Raw genomic sequence first — 20,918 nt, 5'->3', positions numbered from 1 at the left:
TTCTATTCTCTCTCACTTCAGAAAATACTGTGTGTCAATATTACTATACGACTGCTCTGCATGTGTTGATTTGCACCCACTTAGTGCATAATTACACTTGCGGGTTTGCTGAGAGGAACTTAATTTGATTGTTCTGCCTGTCACTCAGTATGAAAAAAGACAAATATGAAATGACATGTTTGAGGTTGCTTGATTATTGGCTTTGGATGGACATAATTGTGGACATATTTTGTTAAGCTCAGTTTTTGCGGCTTACAGCCTGAACTTTGCCGGCTTTTCAGCAACAGCGTGACTGTAATCCATCTTTCATATAGCTCTGTGCAAGTGGTTTGCTTTGTTTTTGTTTTCATGCTGCATCTGCTTCTTTTTTCCCTCCTCTGATCCGACAAGGCTTTCCTGTCCTGTCTGGTCCAATAAAGTCTGCTCAAATACAAACATAGATTCCAAGGACTTATGGGCCAGCGCTGGACCCATGTGTCTGTGCCTCCGGCTGTGTCATGCGTGATTGCCTACATGATGCCTACAGGAGTTATAGAAAAGAGGGGGCATCAAAACACCGTACGCCAACCTATCAAGACTTAACCCCACACTGAGGTAGATCCGAGGCTTGAAAGGATGAACACTCTGTCTGTCTCCTCCTGGGTTCTTGTTGATGAGTCAGTCGAAGGCTTGGCAGGTTTCCAGGAGCCAATTTTACCCCCCTCAAGCCGTCCAAAACCAAGAAACTGATCTCCTCCTACCGCTTAGGTTGGCTCTGGGCAGCAGCCTAGCTGAAGGCAATGCCCTGATCAAGCACAGTAGTGGGCTAACATCCTCCGCTCAGAAAAAGATGTACTGTGGGCTGCAGTCTGGGAGATACTGACCTTTTCTTAACTTGACTGATGGGTTTATACTTAGTCAACACGATTTGCTCGCTAACAACTCCATTGAATGATTTTCCTGGCTTCGAGTTACTTCCACTTACTTACTGTTTGACAGCTGTAGGTGTGCAGGTAACCAGTTCTCTGCAGGGTAAACTGGGGATTTCATTAAAAGTCCAACTTTGGTCGTAGGCAGCCTGATCAGTTGTGCTACACTAGTTTCTGTCTCTCAGAAATGTACTGGAAAAGCCGAATACTGCTTCTAATCTTAAGGACAAGCTGATTCATAGTTTCACAGTGTGTACATTCCTTTGCAGTCAGACCGATACGAGCCAGCCCACTTTATAGAAAGCCCCGAGGCTGTCAGAGGGAGATGGATAGCATCAGCCATACACCCTTGACCTCGTGCTATCAGTCCCGTGCTGACCTCCACCTCCGTGGTCAGCATCTCAGCCTCTTTGCCTGCTGCTGTTCAGCACTGCCGCAGGCCGAGGCCGCATGGTAAATCAGCCAGCATGGTGAAAGGCCAAAGGTCACCATGAGCCAGTCCAGTAGATATTCACACCACCACATTACCAGCTGCTGATTAAAGGGTTGTGCCACAAGAAAAAAAAGGCACTTAGTGTGATGAATGTCATATTGGGTTATATACAGTTTTTCTCTCAAACAAAACTACATTTTAATATTAGATAAAGACATGAATCTAAAATGCAGTTTTTAAATGATGAGTTTGTTTATTAAGAGGGAAAGAAAAGCTATCCAACCTACCTGGCTCAGTGTGGAGAGAGCTAATTGCCTCCTTAAACCCAATAACGGCCACCGTTATGCAAGAACTGCAGGAATTCAGGCGCACTGTTTTTTGCTGAATTGTTTTAATTCAGTCACAGTGAAGAATTTTTGAGCATGTGGTCTGTTTAGGGTCATGCCAAAGCATTTCTGCCCGATTTAAGCCGGCTTTAAGTTTAGGCCGTTTCAAGACCTCTGTTTTCTTTGTTTTACGAGCCATTCAGAGGTGCACTTGTGTTTCCGATCATTGTTTTGCTCCTTAACCAAACTGCGTTTGAGCTTCGGAGCACAAACTGGTGGCTCGACGTTCTCTTTGGGGATTTTCTGGTCCTGAAGCACTAAAGCAGCCCCAGACCATCACACTACCTCCACCATGTTTGACTGCTGGTGTGATGTTCGTTTTTTAAAATTATGTTAGTTTCACTCCAGATGTAACAGGATGCAAATCTTCCACAATATTTTCCACAAGTCTTGGGGATCATCGAGATGTTCTTTGGAAGCTGAGTCTTTGTTTGCTTTGATTATCAGGGATTTTTGCCTTTGAATTCTCCCATTCTCGCCCAGACTCTGATTGAATTATGAACACTGTCTCACTTTAAATGATTTGAGCTGATGCCCTAAAGATCGGTCTGACTTTACAAAGTTCTGCCCAAATCAGGGTTGCGTAAACATGTTGGGTCAACACCCAGTCAGATAACCTTGTTTCGTGTCCCACCTTGGGTTCCAGTTTTGTGGAGCTGCTATCAGGAGGTACCTGAGCTCCATTGCAAGCATTTTTTGTTCTAATCACAATAAATACAGTATACGAAAGAACGTTTTTTTCGTAATGAGCTGTCCGTCTTGTAATATTGTGAAATGATAGCATAGCAGTTCTCACCATGTACATGTACCACTATGGAGTACAGCAGCAGTCCCCTCCCCCCGGGCCACGGCGCGGTACCGTCCGTGGCCCGGTCGTTTGGTACCGGGCAGAGATGGGCAGTAACGCGTTACTTGTAACGAGCTACTGTAATCCGATTACTTTTTTCAGGTAACGAGTAAAGTAAGGGATTACTATTGCAAAAACGGTAATTAGATTACCGTTACTTTCCCGTAGGAACGCTGCATTACTGCGTTACTAAAACCGTGATTTTTTTTGCGAGAGTGTCTCACGACAGTGACGTAAGCGAGTGCGCCGTTCGTGACAACAGCTGTGTGCAGATCAACAATGGATCACATATCGAGTGCGGGAGAGAGTATGAGCGTGCAGCGTTTAAAGCGTGGAAGTACTGACCTTACTTTGAGTTTGATTCCATAAAAAGTGACAAAAACATTAGTGTCCGCTGTGCGTGGGAAGAAAACTTCTTTTTACAGCGAAAAAACCCCTAAACTTCTGAGCAAGCACCGAGTAGCTACGACGTAATGAGAAACTCACAGAGAAACTCGCGGATTCTTCCACTGACCGCGGCACACCTGCACCAGGGTAAACCTCCGCCTACCGCACTCCTGCTTTACAGGTGAAAATAGAGCAACAGGACCGCTGAGTCTTTGACTTTATTTATTTTCTGCTGTGTTTTACTTGCATCTGTTTGAAAGACTGAGTGTAAACACAAAAAATATTTTATTTTATGAGCTGGAATGTGCAGAAAATAGGTTTAAATGTTAAACTAATGTCTTCCAGTCAGAGAATGTTGCATATAATTAAATTTTTGCTTGATGCATAAAGTTAAAAGATTAAAACTAATAAAACAAGTTTTAAAAAGAGACTTTTCCATTTGATTACATTTTGTATGATGATTATGCAGAAAAAGTAGAATTGGGCTGAAAGATCTATCGCTTTATCACCTCTTCAGGTTGTAAATCGTGTTTTTAAAAAGTAACTAAGTAACTAAGTAATTAATTACTTTTGAAAATAAGTAATCAGTAAAGTAATGGGATTACTTTTTTCGGGAAGTAATCAGTAATTAGTTACTGATTACTTTTTTCAAGTAACTTGACCAACACTGGTACCGGGCCGCGAGAGTTGAGGCTCGGGTGTGAAATTTATGGTTTTCAGGGTTTTATCGTTAACTCGGTTTCCCTGGGTCTTTCCCGTGTTGTAGTTGTGCGTCTTATTTTGAAAGAAATATCTCCGCGTTGCCATAGCGACCAGAGAGCGTTAAGAGAGGAGGACGTTACTCTCAGTGTTGTTGCCGCATTTCAGGAGGACGCTGCTGATGAAGTTACACAGTGAATTCGCGTTTATTATTATATTTACAAAATACCACCGTTTTTGTTTTGGTCGTATCGTTTTATTTTGTTGTATTTATCCGCCACACCTTAAAGGCCGGTCTGTGAAAACACCGTCTGACATTAAACTGGTCCGTGGAGCAGAACTGTTTGGGGGCCACGCTGCTCTACAATATTGTACGATCCCTGCTGAGTAAATCTGGAAGAATCCAAAAACAATCGTTCTTGCAAAAAGCCAAATCAGGACACATTATTCTTGGTTCTGTATTTACTCCTGAACTCTCATTCTAGAAAAACTGTGTAGAAAAAGTAAAAAATAAAAAAACAAATTTCACTGGCCAAGAAGGGCCCACGTTTGAGGGAGCCTACATCTGTGTGACCAGCACAGTTTATTGTGTTTATGCATGGGTGAGAAACAAATGGTGCTGTTGGTGAACATGTATAGAGCCTGTCATTAAACAAAGCTGTCTTAACTGATTATACCTCAAATCCAGTTTGGTGACCTTTCTGTCTGGGATTCATTTTCCTGAAAGTGAAGATGCTGAAAGACTTGAAAGAGCCCCCACCTCCCAAAAAAACAAGAAATAGTTTCAGCCCAGAATGTCCCAGTTGGAGCATCGTCAGATAAACTGGTTAATGTACATAAAAACTACGAGTTGCAGCATTTAGAAGCAGTTTTTCGTGCTTTGGTGATGCTCGGTGCTTTTAGTTTACAACCTGCTCGAGTCTTTTCTAAGCATATTGTTTCTGGAAATTAACTTGAGGCTCTTTTAACACCGTGGTAAAGGCTCATTAAACAACCCAGATGGTGCTTTCTAGTGTCATCCTAATAATAGCGCAGTGTTTTAGTTCTGATGGCCCTGAAGGCCTCTGCGCCTCTTCCCCACATCTTCCTTCTGTCACACACACTCAGGCTCACGCCCTCGGCCCCCGCGTCGACGGGACGAGCGGAACAATAACCACGCGCCAGCTGATGCGTGATCCATGGGTTTGACCCGCTGACCCCAGGACACATTGTTACAGCCTGTTTACATTGTACAAATTGACAAATGTTTTCATGAGGCCTTTTGTCCGGCTCCCAGAGTCTTTTTCTCTCCCTCTCTGGCTTTCTCACTTCCTCTGTAGCCGGTTCATCCTTCCTACCTCGTTACACAAAAGATCACCTGAAAGGACCCCAGATGAGAATAAGGAAGAGTGGAAAGAGCACATTTATATTCTTGCCATGTCCTTAGACATTAGGGGGGCATCAAGGTGCAAATACGAGTCAGACAGCTCTCATAATGAAAGAATCGAGACGCATTATGAAATAAGTGGAAGTGACCAATGAAGAGAGACGCTGCGCTAGCTGCTTTGAATTCCAATTAGGCTAACTGCTAGAGAGTGAGGGGCCTTTAATGTGTTGTGAGTCACCGTGGGGCTTGGATATGAAGACTGAGACTCACGTAAAGGTCAGCGTGGCAGGGGTCGGCAGGTCACAGGAAATAGACTTGAGCTTCTTCTCAATGCATCAAAAGGGAGATATGAATATCAGATAAATACAGACCTGCTCCCTTTTTCCCCGTAGCCCCAAGATATGTTCAGCACCTCCACAGAGGGGTGGCAGGGGTGAAAGGGTGGAGCGAGCACCACTATTGAAGAGGGTGGATTATCTCATGAAGGGAAATCAATTAGAACGTTACGGTGGACTGTGAACATTTATCCGTTTAGCTTGACCACTATTGAATTTCCATGATGGGCTTTGACTGTTCAGAGGGAGAGATCAGAGTTAATGGCGATTGTTCTGCTCTCCTCCAAATGTATTATCTGCCTCATTCAATGAGGGACACTTCATCAAACCAGAGAGAACCCCGCGGCCTATTGATAGATGGGCTTTGTGTGGGGTTTGAAGAAGAACGATGAGGCATGGGGCTTTAAGGCTGAGGGGAGAAACGGGAGGGAGTGTGGGGTTTGACGGGGGTGGGGGTGGGTTGTCACAGATGTCCAGCCCTTTGAAAGAAAATTAAACAAGTACCTCATTAGCCGACGCTTCAGTGCTCCCTGGAGGTGGCCACTGAGCCAGGCTTTTTAATGAGCTGGGAACTTAAATGCTGCCAAAGTTTACCCCGGCCTTGCCTTTCTCCGTTAGGCCATTGGGAAGAGCCGTGCCCTCCCCCTTCGCCCTGGTCACTTCCACCCCCCACCTCACCCTGGCCCTCCTCTTCCATTGAGGGCTGCTCATGCAGAGGAGAGAGAGGCACCACGCTGATTCCCTGCCTTTCAGCTCCAGAGAGGGGGGATAATGCTGTTTTTGTACCACGCATCCAGAGGAATTATGTGCGCTAATTTGATTAGGGGAAGATTTGATTAACTGGAAAATGAGGGCTTTGCTTAGACTTTCACACGCTTAATTTATCCCCTGCAAAGCAGACGCAACATTGTGTCATGAAACTCAGAAGGCATATGAGAAGCCCATTCAGCAGCTAGATGGCCCTTTCAGACTCAACAATATCTAGGACTGCCACGGTTCAAATTGGGATAATCAGTTTAGAGCTTTTTGCTTGGCCTTAGAATACAAATTGCATTTGGCATTAACAGTGAAAAGGTTCAAAGGATAATGAGATTAATGTAGCAGGGAACTGAGCTAAGGCAGAAAATTTTCAGAAGAAAATGCAAGACTAGTGGCATTGTTGCACAAGGTGGATGTGGGGAGTTTTTCCTTCCCCTTCTATGATTTATGTTTTTCTGATTCCTACTGTGGTTGCTAGGAGATTATGATAATGCTTTGGCAGCAAATGTCAATCAAAAGATGCAGTGTGTCAAACACAGAAACTGTAGCAGCGTTTAACACACATGCGCTGCACGCAAATTTACATTCCTGCGCATAGTCAAGGGGCTATTATTCTGTGATGCTTTGAATGCGTTTAGTGGTTTCTGCTTGCGTCTATGATCCCTTTGTATACTCTGAAATGGCCACAGGGACTGAAGGAGCTGAATGCTTTGCTTTTTCTCCTTTTAACATGCAGCCATGAAGGTCGTATTACTGCGCGGTGATGATTACATTTGAATGAAAAGTGACTTCTTCTGGGAGAGAGGAGAAAAAAAGAGCCACGGGCAGGCTTGATCTTTTTTCTGATCTAAAACCCTACACTGAGTGACCTTCCCCTCTGTCTGCCTCTGTCTGTGCTCAGCGGTTCTCTATTTTAAACAAATAGCTCTTTTATTTTACACAGGGATTGCCGGGATTACCTTTTAATAAGGGCTTAGCCGCTCTCCAGCAAAACATCCCTGCCCCAGCGCTGGGCCGGCCGGCTCGAGCCCAGCCCATAATTATCCGCAGCAAACTGAAGGCCCGCGTTCCTTCAAGAGCCCATGTGAGCTCGGTTATTTATTTTTTCCCTTGTTTTTGTCGCCTGTCACACTGCCAGTGTGCAAGCTTTGAATTGGGACGCTCTGAATGCCAAGAATTTATCTAAAAAAGAAAAAACTAGCAGAGATGAGAGAGGGAGGCGGATGGGGAGAGATGGAAAGAGAAATGTGAAAACCCAAACAGATGAGCTGTCTCCTGTTGGACTTCACTCCATCTTCCCCATCTGTTCACCCCAGTTTTAATTAAATCTACAGAGATGAGGATTTTTCCCTCTCATGCTACCTATCTCGAGCTCTTTCCCTTGCTATTCCACTCTCCCGCTTGCTCCCGCGCTGTGCTGAAGTGACGGTGGGCTGATGCCAGCGTCCACTCATCTCCCCACCTTGCTGCCAGCTGCTAATGAGAATGAGCCAGGGTGGCACGAGGAAGTTGCCAGCTATTATGAGCTGTTAATGAGGAGCATTCGAGAAAGGCCCGGCCTAGGCCTCCTGCCATGAGTGACTGCTGCCTTTATCTCCTGCACGCAGAGATACATACTGTACACAAGCGCACACACTTTGTTGGACATTCATACATATTAAATCGGGCTCTGTTAACACCTCTAGAAACAGAGCATTCACGCCACACTATTTAGCACAAAGCAGCATATTTTAATAAGCTATTTCCCAGGTGATGTGCTCGTGTTCGGTTGGATGACCTCCCCCAGCCTCATGTAGGAATCCTCTGTTCTTTGCTATTGACACGCTCCTGGCAGGCTAGTCCCCTATTACCATAATGGCCTTCACGTCTCGTCCACGGGCCAACCCCCTGTCAGCCAATCGCTGTGCGCTTCACCTGTTCTTGGCTGGGAAAGCGAATCCAGCTGAACCTGTTGACCGTGTGATGGAGCAGGTTGTGAGGACGCGCTCTCTGTTCAGGTTGGCACGGTCACCTGAACTCTTTGTTTGCCATGTTGGCTAACTGTAATGTGAAACGGGGCCAGTGGCCTCTGCTGATCGAAATCCAAGAGAGATTTCACTGTATTTGATTACCTTTTGATTAGCTCACTTTGCCTTCCATGTGAATTTCGGGAGCTATAAATGCAAATTGTATCCTGATGATGCTTGCACTCCTTCGCACCACTTTTGTTTTTGATAATGTCCGATTGCCCACTTCAACAACTTGTAAGTGCACGTCCCAGCTAAATGCAGGCGTTCTATATTCAGGATTATTTTGCCTTTTTTTAAGCATGTACTTCTCATCCTCTCCGCCTCTGAAATGCAATCATCTGTCTTTTCCCTTTGTCTCACCAGCCTGTGCCAAACGGCTTTTGCGCTGTTGAGCGACTGAGGCTTGCTCAGCACTGGAGTTCCTATCACTTCATTTGCATTGTGGTGGCACTTGAAGCTCTGTAAATGCTTTAACAGCTTGCCATTTGCAATTATAAGAGAAGGGCTAGACTTTTAGCAGTACCTCGGGTCAAGAACAATCACATGACACCTCCCAAGCTGAGACCACACTTTTTTACTGTGGCTGCAAAAGCAAACGCTGTTACATTATGTTGTGTTAATAAGACCAAGTCTATCACCTCCGATGTAGTGCCCTCTGTTGAAGTTCTTTTGCTTCACTGATTAACACTGATTATGTACAGTATGATTATGTACAGTATGACAAAAGTCTTCTTTTGATGTTAGATGGTGATAGGTTGGACTTGATGATTGATTAAAGGTGAGATTTTCTTGTTGTGTGGTGTTAATGCACCAACCGCGAACCACAGCATCCCCGCTGGCATCTTACTGGGTGACATTAGCTAACATGTTTCAACTTGTCATCATTTAATGTAAAATGAATGTCGAGTTCAGTTCGATCATTTCTTGTACTACCGTGCACATTATTACATCGCACATTTGGATCTGTAGCTGAAATAAAGGTTGTATCCGATTACATTAATGGAAGCGCCAAAAGATTTAAAATGGTGATGTCACAACATCCTGGTAGCCGAGTAATTATGAAAAAATGAAAAACATCTATCGATCCGTTGGCGGTACAGTGAGGGTTAGAAACGTTCTTCAGTTTGTCGCGGCTCTTTGAGCTCAGTAGCTGCTACACAGCAGACTCAGCGTAGCTGTCCACTTTGTGATGACAGTGCTTAGATGTTGTACCTGATATCCCCGTGTTGGTGTTGTTCCATCATAGCGTTGGTCCGGGATCAATATTGTAACATCCCAATTAGGGATGGGTATCGTTTAGGTTTTATCCGATACCGGTGCCAAACCGGTACTTTTGAAACGGTGCCGGTGCTTAAACGGTGCTTAAAGAATGGAGAACACAAAATTGGTCCAAAAACCTCTCATGTTCAGCTGTTGTTTTGTAAAAAGATAACAATGTTAGCCTTTTCTGCAGCTATGGGGCATATATGGTATCACTCTTGGCTGGAAGCAGTGCTTAAACAATGGAAAAAACACAAACTTTGTCCTAAACCTCTCATGTTTAACTGTTTTCCACTTTTTCTTTGGTCATTTTAGCCTTTTTAGCCAGGGTGAAGGGAGTATCTGCCATCAAACAAGAAGACAGCCGCATGTAGCTATGATGGTGTTTGCTAGTTCACCTTACATGCATTAATGTAATAACGTGGTTAGCCTACTCAAAGTAAATTACACACGAGCAACATTAAGCTACTCACGCAGAGAAGAACGGCTGCTGCTGCATCATCATCCTCATCATTTCTGCTACACTGGCAGGGCTAGGGGCCAGGACTCTCCTCCTCGGGTTCTTGGGGGATGTTGCTAACTCCGGGTCCGATAACAGGCACCACACCCGCAGTAGATGTGCACGGTGTGAGGTCTCGCAGCAAGCTATCAAAAACGGCGCATTTCTCGGCTTTTAAAAAAAACGCTATGCGTCGCCAGGTGTTTCATCGGATTCCAGGTGTTACCTCCTTTGACAGTATCACAGTATTACCGGCAGGGTCACCAAAGACAGACAACAGAAGAATGTGGGAGGAAAAAGGAAGCAAGGGCGGGCATCCAACACGCTAACCAAGAGAAGACGTCAGGATGTTCAATGTTCATGATCTTACTATTAAATTAGAAAAGTAGTGTTACTGTAGTTAGAGCCGTTTCTAGTATTAAATTGTCATGGCTTCAGTTTTTTGACTTATTAGAGATTTAACTGAAAACCACATCAGGTAATTCTCTGTGGTAAATGAAACATCCTCTGTTAGTCTTTATTATAGTACTCAAAAAATCAGGATGAATGTACTGTAGAAATTAAAAATTAGTTTACAGATATTAGTATTGCATGGAATTAATTTTCCATGGTAAACCTGAATTTCAATATATAGATGGATAGATGGATAGATAGGTTTTAAAGTCATAATAAGATATTGTTCGTGCACAGAAACAATATTTGAAACATTTTCTTTATTCTGCATTGAGAGCAAACACTGACAGAGGCATAGCTTGCACACTTACAGTGTGCTGATGCAAAGCTTTGTGTAAGATTTAACTTTTTTCCCCCTGGAGAATCCTCCTGAACCAGTTAAGGTATTTTGAGATATCTGTATAGACATTGGGGACATCCGGATAGTCACACTGTCCCAAGTTTTCACCAATCGCCTTGTTGAAAGAAACAATACCGACAGCCATTCCCTTACAGACCAGAGGGCCACCAGAATCACCCTGTAAGGAGGAAGTATTTACTTTTTTCATGTGATACTTAATGCAGAGTGCTCATATATTTCTCAACCACAGAGCAGTTAGCAAGAATTTTCAAGGAAAGGACAGAAAACATACCTGACATGATCCTTTATTTGTGTTGTATCCACCTGCACAGATAATATTGGGAGGACTTTTGTATCCAGGAACCTTTTGAGAAAAAAAGAAGAAGAAAAAAAAAGACAGTATCACAGTATCAGCTTAAAGCACTTGTTGCAGGCTGCTGAGTTTGCATATTTTGCTGTGAAGTACAGCCAGACTTTTGACCGCTTCGCCTTGGGCATTTTTAATCTGTAGCTCTGCTCTAAAAGAACGTACGTACCTGGACCCGCCTACTATCCTCAGAAACGTAAAATGATTGGCTGGAATCCAAAGTGTGTGACATCTCGGGGAAAAAAAAAGCACCGAAATGTGCGCTGCTTTTCGGTCTGGTTACTACCGTTTATGTCAGAACCGGTACCCATCTCTAATCCCAATGATGTTGTTGTGATGTCACGGCTTTGGAATGTGGAGGAAAAAGAAGAAAAAAGAATTTGTTTATAGAGACGTCTCTCCTGGAAAAAGCTGTAAGCATTCCAGGTACTCTTTTATTTATGCAACAAATATGTTATCATGTTTACAGTTTACTACAAATTTACATCACACATGTTTTGCTTGTGATAGGTAATACTGTTATAAACTAACTGAATGCTCAGACGATGTGTTGAGGGTTGACCAACATTGTTATGATGAAGCTGCTCTGTTAAAATGTGATGCTGCACCTTGACTCACAGGTGTATTCTCAGTGCAGTTTGGTGCTGTGCAAAATACTATGTTACTATATGCCCTATTAGAGGTAACATGCTAGTCTATTTATGTGCATTAATTGCTTATCATGCTGCTGCATCTACTCCTGTGCCAGTTTTAACTGCCCCCACCTTGCACTAACCTGGTTCACACTCACACCAACTTTTAAAAATGTTGTTTTCATCATTGACAAACTAAAGTACAGGTATCTGATTTCCAGTCAAGAAGAAAAATACCCGGGTGTGCACTAAAGCGTAGGCGTATTTTTAACTTATTGGCAAGCAAACATGGAAACATTACATCTGTACTTTGGAAGAGGCAAAAAATGTAATTTAAGCTTGTGTGTGTTTGTTTATGTCAGGCGACAGCCAGCGTTCTTGTCACAACTGTTATGTCAGGTGGTGGCACAGCTAATGTTTCCGTGGTGGTGATGAGCATCAAATCTGACGTGACGGAGAGAAACATACTCCTCTGCAGTGACAGTAAAACAAGTGCTGTCATCGTCCCGTGTCACATGCTCGTCACGTGATCACGACAGCCAGATTATTGGCAGCGGGCGCCATAGTTCGCTCAGGGAATTCAGCACTTAAAGTGTTGGGCTTGTATCATATAATTAAGATCTTGATAAAATAAGCGTCTGCTGGAAGACTTATTTTAGACACATACTGACCAGAGATGCAAAAATTTACTCATAGACGGATGAAAATGAGAGGATCATTAAAAAGATGGTTTGTTTTTCCTACGAAACCACACAAAAGAAGAGGTGGACTGGCATGGCAGCGACTGCCACCAGCTCTTTCATCTACAGGCAGGATTTAGCATGTTTGCACTGAGCATGTATTTGCACTCTGCTTTGGCTGAAGAGAAAATTGGGGCCAATATCAAAGGAAATATTTCATAGTTTACGGGCAGCAGGGCTGCAAGGCTTTCTGTATTCCTTTGTGTCAGTCTTGGTGCTTTTTCTGTTGGAATAAATGGTACATAATTCGTTCCTGTTTGATTTTTTCTGTTTTTCCTAATGTTTTGGAGTTTTTTTTTTTACCTCTGGGCTTTGGGTGGTGCGTGTGGAAGAGAAGAAGGAGTGTGTACTTGTAATAATTAGTCTGAGGCTGGACATTAGAATAATGTAAACAGTATCTGTGAAAGTGAAAACATTGCGCTTCGCCAGTTTACATTTGTTTGCCCGAGGGCTCGTATTTTTCAAACGCTCCGCACAAATTGTTTCATGCATTTGGTTTGAGAACTGCAAAATCTGACATCCTGAATAACTCAGCAGCATGCCCACACTGCCTTTGCCTTCCAGTAGTTTGTTTTTTCCTCTGGTGTCCTGTCCAAAGTGGATAATTGACAACAGCAGCAGCGTGAAGTCCAAACCGAGGCCCTTTCCAGCTTCAAAGCTTTCTCACGTCCAAAGGAGCTCAGACTTAGAGCCCCAGCACTGTGTCTAAGCATCTTCAATTCCTTTCACACACATTGGGAATCATTGATTCTTCAGTCGATTGTTCTAGTCTAGTCATCAGGAAAAGCCAGTAGTCAGTAGTGAGAGCAGCTGCGAGTGTGTGTGTGTTCCTCTGTGTAAATGAGTTCCAGCTAGATTTAGTGGAGGCTTTTAGTTGTAGGCGAGGCTGAGCCCGTGGCACAGCCAGAACAGGTTGAGTTTCAAAGGGGCTTATCAGGGGAATTAGGCAAGCCTTTGGAGTTTGAGCGTAGCCTAATTTCTGGTGACCTTTCCTTGGCTCTGGTTTGACTTTTTGTGGTGATCAGCAAGTGCTCTAACAAGCTTTTCCGTCTGTGTGGCTGGGGATTACTGTGGAACTGCCGTGCCCTCCCCTGCACTCGCAAGAAGCCATCTGTGGTGAGGAGAGATTAGGTGAGAGAGCGAGCGAGCAGAAGTAGGCAATACCCCGAAGGGGCATTGTCACGCCTGTCTGTGTGTTGGTGAGGATTCTGCGCTTGTCAGAGTCTCCTTTTGTGACAAATTGGTATGTTTTGTTCTGCCATTTTAAACCGTCAGGCGCTGGCAACAGTATGAACCTATTATTCAAGCGTTCGTGGATTTTTGACTCTTTTTTTTGGTTATTTATTTATTTTTATGTATTTTTTATGGGAGTGCCTTTCCTCCTTTTTTTTCTTGGACTATCGCCTTGATATTCGCTTCACCTTGTGTTTGGCGTAGAAGCTACGATTATCATTACTTACAGAAATGGCTTAGAGGTGTCTAAGGTAAGGTTTTACTGTGTTTCATCATTTCTTACTGGACCTCATGTAAAATACTTTCATGAGACGCGCATCAGGTGCAAAACTTTTCCACGGTGAGTTCATGAATCCGGCATTTATTACCAAACTATTCCTAATGCAGTGTCACTATTTAGTACCATTTAACGCTCGTGTTTCTTTGTGTGCGCGTTAATATAACAATATGCAGATACGACGTTATGTCATCTGATTACATTCATTATACTTCCACAGATGATCTTTGTTCACGAACCCCTGCCGTGTTAACAATTGAATTGATTGCATTTAATCAGAACACTTTTGAATTAATTATGGAAACAGAATGTCACGTCTCTCGTAATTAGACACTGGATAGCTTGTTGACTGAGTGAAAAACACAACAATGCTGTTTTTGCTCGCAGTACTATGTGAAATAGTCGAGAGGTCGTGAGGCTGATTATAAAACTCTTTATTGAATCCAGCAGTTGCCAGCTGTTGTACAACTGTTGGCAGTCTGATTATTTTTTTCTTGGATCGACTGTACCTGTGATTCTCCTTTAGCAACACACATAATGTGGAAGTGTTTGTTGTTGTTGTTTATTATTTTTACTCAGTTTTATCATTCATAAACCGGCTGACATGTTGTCTGTGGCGGACGAGACCCAGATGATTTGCTGGGAAAAAAACGCTTTTAATTAATCGCACAATCTTCTGTAATTAATCGCGATTAATCGCGATTACTTGATCAACAGCCTTTATATAACTTTATATTTGAGCTTGTAACAGACATTTATGCAATATAATGAAATAAATGTAGAACAAACACAAAGAATGTTAAATGCTTAAATTCAAAGAGAATTTGAATAGTTCAGTCTTTTACAGGCTCTCTTCTGTGAAATGCAACTAAACTAATATATAATATATATTAGTGCTGTCAAACAATTAAAATGTTTAATCAGATTCATCACAGGGTTACTGTGGATTCATTTTGATTAAATATCATGTTTATTCTATATTAATCACATTTCATTTTGCATGAGCAAACAGACTCAATAAAAAAGGGAAAATATACGAACTTAACATGTTTATTGAACATTTGGAACATTCATGTTAACAGAAACCTCTGTAAACGTTCATCCTCTCTCTGTCACTCCTGGGGAGGCTTCAAGTCCTTGAAACGAGGACCCAAAGCTGTGTAAAGGTTCTCAGTGATGTTAACAGGTCTGCAGTTTGTTGCAATCCACTCGGCGTCAGTCGATGTGTCCGAGGGCGACTTACTGAGTCCCCGATGCTCCGTGATGGGTTTGTCCAAGCTGTGTGGCGCGTTAGCCAAAGTGCTAGCAGCATCCTGGCTAACGTATGCTTCGCGTCAATGTGATATTTTAAGCTGGAAGCGCTTCGGTGAAAATTCCTTCTTGCACAACGTCCATGAGACTTTATGTCGGTCGACTGTTCCGGCTTCTTGTTTTTTAATACTCAAATTTCCCATCGAGAGGCCGATGTGCGTTTATCATCTTCCATATTGAGTTGATTGGTTAGAATAGAATAGCCTTTATTGTCACTGTACAGATTACAACGAAATTGGAGTGCCGCTCCCTTGGTGCAAGTTTCAATAATAAATATAAATGTAAAATATAAAAGGTACAAAAAAAACAATCGTAAGTACTCAAACAATAGTATGTACAATATATACAGGATAGCAGCATTAATATAATGACAGTGACGGTATGGAATAGGTTCACCATACTGTCACTGTCATTATATTATGCTGGTTCAGTCACTACCAGATCAACTGCCCATTTGCACATGTGCGAAGGTAACTCTGCTTGGACGAACTGCCCGAAATGCGCTGACAGAAACATTTCAGGGATTTTGAGTCACTCTGCTCCCCAGATGCGTCAATTTTTTTAACCGCGTTAATCGTGATGACGGCTTAATCTACACGTGAATTTTGACAGCACTACTTTTAACATATCTGTCACCAAATATATTTTGACTGCTTAAAGCTTTGGGCTTGTTTTTTGTTGTTGTTGTTTCTTTGTAAGTGCACATGCTGCGAATTTTGTGCTTCTGGCCTGGATTGCACGCATAAAGGTTATTAAAGAATGAAATGTTTTTTATTGCATTTAACTTGCAATAAACACACACCAAATAAAATTACTCTTTTGCAGTTTCCATATAAATGCGTAATAAAGACTTACTGATAGTCAGCAGCAACACATGTTGCTTTAACATCACCTAATGCTTTTCCTTGGAGCTGCTGTTCTCTGCAGACACACTAACCAATCAGCTGTATGCATATCTGATTCTGTGCCAGTCTGCAGCTGTCTGTGCACCAGCAATGTAAGCGTGATCTCAGACACAGTTACTGGTTCACTTGGTACCAGTATGCATGCATTACCTTATAAAGCCAGTCATCTGTCAATATAACCAGTTGCCATAGTTTCCCACTCGTTACATTTTTATTGTACTTAAACCAGCTTAGGTGTAATTTCCATTAAAGCTACAATAATATTTGCAAGTAACTAAACTAATATTTAAAAAGATATTACTAGCTAACCTGAAAGCTGTTTTGTCTGAAAGCTGCGTTAGAACTGGTTTGAACTATGGTTTCCTGATATGGGCTGGGAACACTAAAGGGAGAGTCAGTACCTGTTAGTGTATCCCTTTAAGAATGGGTACAAGGGTGGGGAGAGAAGAGCCTCATCATCATCATGCAGGAGTCATCTGGGTAGCCTCTCCTCCCTCTCTACTGCATTATCATAAAAAGTGATTTAGGACTGATTGATGCAAATGGCCCTCTGTTCTTTTCTATCATTAACGGGTCCTTCGCTGTGGCCACAGGCGGTGATTAAAGCTGTCATTTCCAGCTACTCATTAAAGGAGAGCGCCAGGCTGTGGGAGGGATTGAGAGAGGGTTGGGGAGGAAGAGAAGGAGGAAGGAAGAGAGGGAGGACGGCAGGCTGCAGGAGGAGAGATGGAACCATTTTATTCCTGAAGAAGTGCCGTGTAGTGGAACTGGCTTTCTGGGGAAAAAAGAGGCAATGTTTTCATAATTGTTGTATTCCACCCAGTCTGCCGTATGCAGCGGTCCAAATTCATTACAATAGCATCTTTTATGAGTCCCCAAATGCTTTTTAGTTTAGCCTGCCAGTCGGGTTGCTTATAAAAAAAGCGGGGCGAAAAATAGCAATAACAAGCGACAGTAGGGTTCAAATCGAAGTCACTTTACAGTCTAATTTTCACATTTTGTGTGGAACCAGGAAAAACTTGTGACGCACATAACTATGAAAAAAAATCAATACAACTTTGTTTTTTATTTCTGTTTTGCTCGTGGTTATAAATCACCAACAACACTGTCAGAGAAAGTGAAACTGTTGACAAACAGCCTCAAATGCTGAAGTGTGTCTGCAGCCGCCCCATGACTCCTGGCAAAGACATTATTCTGTGTGGCTCGCACTTACTCTTGAACATGAATGAGTGCGTGCTTGTGTGTGCTGCTTGCCGATAGGAACCTTATCTACTCTAATGGGGGCGGTTCTTGGCTGTGAGGCTGTGAGATCCGAAGCTCCAGCTGAGCTTTCCTCTGCGGGAGCCTACAATATCACCATGTCCTGGGGACCTGTGCTAATGGCCTGGGGTGCCCTTACTGCTATTGTGCCCAGCAGGCCCACCACTCCATGAACATACACAACCCCAAGCTGTCTCCATCTGTACCCCCTACATCTCTTTTATCTCTCAGTACAATCCAGTCTGCCTCAGATAGCATACTGAGCTTCTGGTCTGGGTGCGCCTGGCTTATAGCAATGGGACCGAGGGGTTTGGGGGATTGGAGAAGACGATGAATGGGAGAAGATATGTTTTCTTAGTGGCGCAGCACCAGGGCACTAAGCTTCAAGCAGAGAGGTCCATCAATCGACATCATTTTGGAGCGAAGGTTTCCTGGCCTAAGATGCAATACCCCTGTGCAGACCCCACAATGCATGCTGCTGGGGAATACTAATGAGGTTTAGCCCGTTCGTCTAGTACCTAGCTGTGGCCAGCACATACACTGTGTTCTCACAGCATTATCCTGTCCACATGTGAAGATGAAAAAGAGCTGATTGGTGCCTCATCCTCTTTAAAAGGGACAGCATTTGGGAAGAGGTGAGACTGTCAAAGTGTGAGATTGAATTATTTACTTTTTACCTGAGTGGGTGAACGAGTCGGTGCTGTGCAGGATGGCTTCCAAGATAATAGTGCAGATTTCTTTTGAGATACATTAGAAGCAATTAGTCACCAGATGAAAGTCCAATAATTATTTGCCAAAGGCAAACAACAGCAATTATTTAAGTGGAAATTACAAGCCAGTATGCTGACTTAGACTCCCCCGTCACGCCTTAGCTGACACCTTGCATTTGCACAGCACAGAATGCAGCATTTTGCTTGCTTTTCTTATTTAATAAGTAATCATGTTCAGTGTTAAGGTTCTGGAGATGTACTGTACCTGTGAAATCAATCCAAAAGCCCTCATGTAAATATTCCAGTTCTTTGGAATAACACAGTTTTCTATCTGGTTTTATTGCCCATGAAATCCAACATTTTTCAGTGGGAAAAGATGCAATAATCACCTGTTTAAGAGCAACGTGTAGGCACACATGCATGTGTGAAGGAAAGCCATAGCAGGGCCTAATGGTGCCATTAATTTTGTTCTGGAGACTTTCAAGAAAAATGGATAGATTCCCCCTCCCCGCTTGCTCTCTAAACTGGTTTTAATGAAGTAGATAAAGTGGTTTCTCGAGTGTCTCACAGGCTCCCTGCAGTCACTTCATTTGACATTATTCTAGTGCAGCTGAATGGAGGTGGCAGCCCGCCGCCTCCTTGGCTACGTGTTGACATGCCAGCAGCACCCTCCCAGGGCTGCTATAATGAGGAACCAGCTTCCTCCCAGGGCTAGGACCAGGTGGGACCATTTCAGAGTTTGCACTGGTAAAGGAGGAAACAGACAGATGGAGCAAGCCACCCAGTCTCCATCTGCAGCCTCAACACCACCTTAACTCGGATTATGTCATATGTCACATCATACCCCACTGCTGTTCCAGCTGTATCTGCAATTGCCTTAAGCCCTGGAGGTGCCCAGACAGCTGACAGTGGGATTATTACTCTCTCGAATATGTCTGCAGGGCCCACCTCTCTGGGGAGGCTCTGCCTGCAGACTGTGGTGCCCACTGAGGGAGGGGCTGACAGGGTCTTTATGACTAGACACTCTCTCTGGGGACCACTCGGGAATAAATTAGCATGGCCACAACCCTTCTGGCATAATGTGATTGGACATGAGGGAGGCAGCCCCACCCCTCACCCCTCCCAGAGGACAAGTATACTCAGTGCTCAACCTAATCTTTGTTGAGCATTAAAATACATGATCGTGCCTCCGGGGCATGCACAGAATCTGTCCTTTGTGTGCATTCATCCTGCCATCCACCCCGTAATCATAGATCATAAACTCTGTTGCTGAACCAGCGTGGTATTAAAAAAAAAAAGATATTGTTTGTGAGTTAATAAACATACTTGCTGATCTTGTAAAAGTTTTAAATTGTCTCCAGAGCCGTTTCCTGTCGTTTGTTTGGTGGCTAAATGTGAACCAGGGGAGAAAGGGAGGAGTGGAGCACGGGACCAAGGAGGAGAGTGGCTTAGTGTAAGACGTTAAATCCTAAGCTAAAATACATAGCCCTCAGGAGGTGCAGCTTCTTAACCTCAACCTGCTTGGTCTGATAAGACTGTTTCTTTGTTGTTGGCTGGAAAGTAATGCGGACTAGCTAAAGGCTATTAAAACAAGCTTTGCCTGGAAGTGGTTTATCAGGAGATTTCATCACTCCATCGTGTATTAAGAACAGAAACAAAGCCTCTCTGAACTGTGTTCAGCAATCAGACAAAGCAATAAATGCATATTTTTGGTTGCTCGTGTTTATTTTTAACTAGCTAAAGGTACGTCACAGCCTGCCCCACCGGTGCAAATCCCCTCCCAGGATGAAACTGTCTGTGACCTCCAGCCAATATCACAGAAACGTTTCACCGGAATCTGCCAGCTGTTTTTCTGTAAGTCAGACTCCCAGCTGTCAGTGATTACTGCTGTGGACCGTGCCCGGAGCTTTGCCGACAGTCCCCTTTTGATTAGCAATTATCCAGAAAAAAGGCTAGGGGAAACTCAGACGCTCATGAGAACACGGCTTCAACCTGTTTTTCCATTGAGTAAAATTCTGTCGGGGCAGCCGAAGGTTGCCGTGGTTCACCGGGGTCCACAGCACCACTTGGCTTTGATTCCTTTATGCCTCCCAGATGTTGGCCCATATGGTTCCACTTACTCTACAGGGAAGGAAAATAAATGGTTTGTTTTTCTATTGTGGTCTCACTCATTATGCACTTATAAAACCAGCTTTTGAAGATTAGAAACGTATGCCTGTGTTGAGCCAGATATAAGCTGGCATGTTAGCATGGAATGTGTGGCTTTTCCTCTTAAGCTCACATTTCCCTGAGTTCAGTTTTATTTTAACAGTAACACAGATCAGTGCTGGAGTAGTGCATTATATATAGTTTTAGCTTTGCCCGTTTAGCCTAACCTCAGAACACTGATTCAAACCAAGAAATGTAATGTGCAACCTTAGCATGCATCTTTTGCTCCACTTGTTAAATGTGAAAATGTAAAACCATGAGAGACTGTTATGGCAATAAATGATGGAGAAACGTACTTGTCTTTATAAGCTGTTAGATTTACAATAGGTCACCAAGATATCAGTTTAAAAGTGTTCTAAATGCTAAATATTTAGAATTAGCAGCTAATTTATATTCTGCATTAATACGGTCATGTGAAAACTGAACTACACCCTTGTTTCTTCCACTGAAATTAAGAGGGTAAGCAGCAGCATCAGGTGCATTTGGTTTATTGATCACACTGGGACAATGATCCCAAGTCTCTCTATAAAAGCACAGGTGGACGTCCCAGCAAATTCACCCCAAGGTCAGCAATGCAAAAACCCAAGAGCTACA

The 20,918-nt window shown here is 43.3% G+C and overlaps 1 protein-coding gene across 2 annotated transcripts in view; it reads left to right on the top strand.

The window, feature by feature from the left end:
- The window catches only part of auts2a (activator of transcription and developmental regulator AUTS2 a), a 351,431-nt gene that overhangs the window by 266,679 nt on the left and 63,834 nt on the right, over positions 1-20,918 (top strand). The window lies entirely within an intron of this gene.

The sequence above is a fragment of the Aulonocara stuartgranti genome, assembly GCF_965226115.1.
Source record: "Aulonocara stuartgranti genome assembly, chromosome: 10".
Classification (NCBI taxonomy): Eukaryota; Metazoa; Chordata; class Actinopteri; order Cichliformes; family Cichlidae; genus Aulonocara; species Aulonocara stuartgranti.
This window is presented reverse-complemented; position numbering and strand designations above follow the sequence as displayed.